Source organism: Chiloscyllium plagiosum, unplaced genomic scaffold, assembly GCF_037043375.1.
Source record: "Chiloscyllium plagiosum isolate Xiang-an unplaced genomic scaffold, Cpla_swu_hap1 HiC_scaffold_13, whole genome shotgun sequence".
In the NCBI taxonomy this organism is placed as follows: Eukaryota; Metazoa; Chordata; class Chondrichthyes; order Orectolobiformes; family Hemiscylliidae; genus Chiloscyllium; species Chiloscyllium plagiosum.
In genome coordinates this window covers 16457298-16462439 of record NW_028270151.1, presented here as the reverse complement: position 1 = coordinate 16462439, position 5142 = coordinate 16457298, and the positions used below count along the sequence as shown (strand labels likewise).

At 43.6% G+C, this 5142-nt stretch overlaps 1 pseudogene across 1 annotated transcript; it reads left to right on the top strand.

Moving 5' to 3' along the window:
* The first annotated feature begins 2023 nt into the window (after positions 1–2023).
* Positions 2024–4736, top strand: LOC122555667 (succinate receptor 1 pseudogene; annotated as a pseudogene). Its single transcript, XR_015759004.1, has 2 exons — positions 2024–2138; positions 3649–4736. The product of XR_015759004.1 is annotated as a succinate receptor 1 pseudogene (transcript).
* Positions 4737–5142: the final 406 nt, after the last annotated feature.

Sequence of the window (5142 nt, the reverse complement as noted above, 5' to 3'; positions counted from 1 at the left end):
ATAGGAGCATTTAGGGGACTTTTAGATAAACACATAAATATGCAAGAAATGGAGAGATATGGATGAAGGGCAGATAGAAGGGATTAGTTTAATTTGGCAAAATCGTGGGTTGAAGGGACCGTTCCTGTGCTGCACTGTGCTATATTCTATGTTCTACCTCTCAAATAATACTGCTAAGACAAATGTTTTCCTCATTATTACATTGTTTGTGAGGCCTTATTTAATACGCTTCAACAGGGACTCAGCTTTGAAAGTTGCAAAGCATTTCAAGCAGTCTTGAGCTCATGAAAAGTGTTACATAAATGAAAGCCATTTCTCTCTTAGCAACATTGTCAATGACAATGACATTGATGACTCAACTGTACAGCCTGTGCTATTGTGTTAGTTCACTGGAATAAATGCAGGAAAGGAAAAACTGAGCAGTAGCTGCCAACGCTGAATGATTCAATTTTCAATCCCATTGCACAATTTTCTTGCATGTGATTTTGGAGAGTTCGTGATCACTGTTAAGTAGTACAGGCAGTTGACAAATTGCCACAATTTCCTGACAGTTTATTGAAGAGAAGCAGCAATTCAGATGTGGTACATTTATGAAGTCGGCAAAGAAATAAAATACATGAGCCAGGATAGAACAGAAACACTTTACTAATCCTGGAACCGCTTTGCAGAATGGAGTAGAAGCAAAACACTCCCACAATCTAGAGGTCTTGCAGACTTTTGTGATGGTCTTCAGCATTCCTTTGGGTTGATTTTGGGGAACTCATGGTCTTCACTCAAGAAGATGGTGGCTCACCCCCTGGAATCTTTCTCTCATACCCCCCCCCCCACACACCCCCCAACCCCCCCCCCCCTCCACCTATCCTTATTGACATCCATTATTTTGGGAGCTAATCATTTCTGCTACGTCCATCACCTATCTAAATCTTCTCTGCCAATAACTATGGGCAGCTACTCATGATGCCAGGATAACTGCTCCCTCCTTGCCCACTTCCATTTGAAAGTTAGCATTCATTTCTCCTAAGAACAAAACCTTCTCATTTATTGAAGAGATTGCACTGATATTAGGGTAGTGTGCTGCCCAATAAATCTTTTGTTTATGCTTGTGAAAGGCTAATTACTAATGGGACTCTTAAATGAGGTCTCATTTGAAATATCAAATATGCAGATTGAGAGGTGACTTAATTGAGACATAGAAGATGATCAGAGGGTTAGATAAGGTTGACAATGGGAGCCTTTTTCCCTGGATAGTGATGGCTAGCATGAGGGGGCATAGCTTTAAATTGAGAGGTGATAGATGTCAGGGATAGTTTCTTTACTCAGAGAGTAGTAGGGGTGTGGAATGCACTGCCTGCAACAGTAGTAGACTCGCCCACTTTAAGGGCACTTAAATGGTCATTGGATAAACATATGGATGGAAATGGAATAGTGTAAGATAGATGGGCTTCAGATTGGTTCCATAGTTTGGTGCAACATCAAGGGCCGAAGAGCCTGTACTGCACTGTAATGTTCTATGTTTTATGTTCTATGGAATACGAAGTGAATGCAGGTTTAAAGGGGATTTGTTTTTCCAGTGCTTTGTCACCAAAAGGCTGACATTCCATTTAACTGAATGTGGTACCTTTCTTTCTTTTAGAACACAAAGGCCATATTCCACCTTCCAGCTTCCGGCTCCAGAGCACTGGAAGTATCGAGGTGAGCTATGGTCTAACCACGACACTATGTACTAGGGGAAGCAATGGTTTAGTGCTATTGTTGCTGGACTGTTAATCCACAGACCCACTTAATGTTCTGGGGACCCGGTTTCAAATCCTGCCATAGCAAATGGTGGAATTTGAATTTAATCTTAAAAAAATGTAGAATAATGTCTAATGATGACCATGGATTTGTTGGGGAAAAACTCATCTGGTTTGTTAATGTCCTGAAGGAAAGGAAGCAGCCAGCCTTACCTGGTCTGGCCTACATGTGACTCCAGATCCACAGCAATGTGGTTGATGCTTAAGAGCCTTCTGGACGAATTAGTGATGGGCAATAAATGCTGCCCGAGACAGTGATGCATCCCAAGAATGAACAAAGGAAAAAGAAAAGTATTTTCAACCTGACAGCTTTTGACTCAGAGGTGGAAACAACATCCCAATGTGGTGAGATTACACATTCTCTATCCAATCATTGCTCCTTGTGAGACCTTGGTTACTCTGTTTCAGTACATTGAAACAATGCCTATACTTCCAAAATATATACATATATATATATATATTTATCATTGGCATTGCAATGCTTCGAGACATCTTACATTTGTGAAATTTAAATTTGTTCGGTTTTCGTTTTGATGATTTTTGTAAGCATGATGGAAAATAAGGAATTAAACAAAGAACAAAAGTGAAGTGCAGCACAGGAAGTGACCCTTCGGCCCTCCAAGCCTGTGCTGATCATCATGCTCAAACTAATCTAACCTTCTGCCCTTATTCAGTCCATATCCCTCTATTTCCTCCCTCTTCATGTAACCACCCAGATGCCTTTTAAATGTCACCAATGTACCTGTTTCCACAACCTCTCCTGGCTGTGCATTCCAGGCTCCTACCACTCCCTGTGCGAATAACTTCCCTCACACAACCCCCTTAAACTTTCCCCTTATCACCTTGAACCTGTGCCCCCTTATAATTGAAACACACTCCGGATTCCTCAACCATTCCAGTATCTTCAAGAAATGCAAAACTTGTGCTCACACCTCCCCCCTCACTTCCCTCCAAGGCCCCAAGGGATCCTTCCATATCCGTCATAAATTCACCTGCACCTCCACACACATCATTTACTGCATCCGCTGCACCCGATGTGGCCTCCTCTACATTGGGGAGACAGGCCGCCTACTTGCGGAATGTTTCAGAGAACACCTCTGGGACACCTGCACCAACCAACCCAACCGTCCCGTGGCTGAACACTTTAACTCCCCTTCCCACTCCACCAAGGACATGCAGGTCCTTGGCCTCCTCCATCGCCAGACCATGGCAACACGACGCCTGGAGGAAGAGCGCCTCATCTTCCCCCTAGGATCCCTCCAACCACAAGGGATGAATGCAGATTTCTCCAGCTTCCTCATTTCCCCTCCCTCCACCTTATCTCAGTCCCAACCCTCGGACTCAGCACCACCTTCTTGACCTGCAATCTTCTTCCCGACCTCACTGGTCCCACCCCCTCTCTGGCCTATCACCCTCACCTTAAGCTCCTTCCACCTATCGCATTCCCAACGCCCCTCCCCCAAGTCCCTCCTCCCTACCTTTTATCTTAGCCTGCTTGGCACACCTTCCTCATTTCTGAAGAAGGGCTTATGCCCGAAGCGTCGATTCTCCTGCTCCTTGGATGCTGCCTGACCTGCTACGCTTTTCCAGCAACACATTTTTCAGCTCTAAGTTGGATAAGCCAGTTGTGAATGGAAGTGATTTTTCATTGTTATTCTGCTCTCTATCACGAATTTGTCAAATGAATAATGAGGAGCAAATTATCTCCTGAGACAGTGAAACGATTGCACAATAAGAAAAGAAAAGAAATTATGATCATAATTCAACACATTTTTACAGACAATATATTTCTCTAAAACTGTAAAATGGTCTTTTTTGCTGTGCCCCTATTGTGTTACCTGTGTTTGTTTTTCAGTTTCTAGGAAATGAATAACACATGTTTGGACATCAATCCTCAACTGGAGAAGTATTACCTTCCAACCATGTATGCAATAGAGTTCCTTTTAGGACTGGTCGGCAACCTTTCTGTGATATGGGGCTACTTATTCTGTCTGAAGGAATGGACGTGCAGCAACATCTACCTTTTCAATCTTTCCGTCACCGACCTGACTTTTATTTGCACCCTTCCCATGCTCGTCGTCTACTACGCCAAAGGCAACAAGTGGGTTTTTGGTCACCTCATGTGTACATTAAATAGATACATCCTACACGCGAACATGTACATCAGCATCTTGTTTCTCACCTGCATCAGCATCGATCGGTACCTGCTGGTGGTGAGTCCAGTGAAGCTTCACCATTTTCAGAAAAAGTGGAACGCTGTTGTAATCTGTCTCAGCATTTGGGTTTTTGTAACACTGGAGTTGGTGCCTCTCTTCATTTTTATTGATGATCACACAATCAACAGCACAGATAATAAGTCCTCCTTCCAGTGTTTGGATTATGCCAGCTCAGGAAATCCCTCCCAGAGTCTGATTTACAGCATCTGCCTCACAGTTTCTGGTTATCTCTTACCGCTCTGCATCATGCTTTTCTCCTATATACAAACTGCACGCAGCCTTAAGAAAATAATGCAACAGCGCACCAAGGTTCAGGTGGAAAAGCCGCTTACCTTGGTCATATTGGCCATTGTCATTTTCTTGATATTCTTTACTCCTTATCACATAATGCGCAATGTTCGTATTGCTTCCCGAGTGGAGAACAGCACCATGTCAGAGTGCAGCAAATTAGCTGTAAAGGCTCTGTACACTATCACAAGGCCCATAGCTTTCCTCAACTCCATTACAAACCCCATTTTCTACTTCATGTTGGGGGATAAGTTCAGGGAGCAGTTTTTCAGCAGGCTGAGAAGCATCTTCTTAAGAAAGCCTGAGGTAACCAATCAGAACGAGGAAAGTTCCATCAGGTCGACTGCTGAGACCTGATAATTCTGTAAATAAATCAAATAATTCATAAACTTCCTCATCACACTGGTTTTCCTCACATGCAAAAACAGAAATTGCTGTTGAAACACAGCAGGTCCGGCAGCACCTGTGACAAGAAAGCAGAGTTAGCGTTTCCAGTTCACTGACTCTTCATGAGAATTGTTAGGGAAAGCTGCTATTTCTGCTGCGGCGGAAGTGGGGGCTTGGTGAGAGGAGAGTTGAGCACATAGGAGGGGTAGAGCCCAGACAGAGAGAGAGAGAGAGAGAGAGAGCAATATGAATGTGGTAGGTAAACGGGCAGGTAGCAGGCCAGGACAGAAGAAAAGCTGAATAAGATAATTCGTGCTAAGTGTGAAAAAGTGTGTTAGAACGCAACCCATACAATGTGATAATGGGCCTCGGATTCTGTGAGAATGGGTGACTGTGCTAAAAGCAACCCATGTCATAACAGGATTGAGTGTGTGGTGGGTATAAACACAGAAGGATAA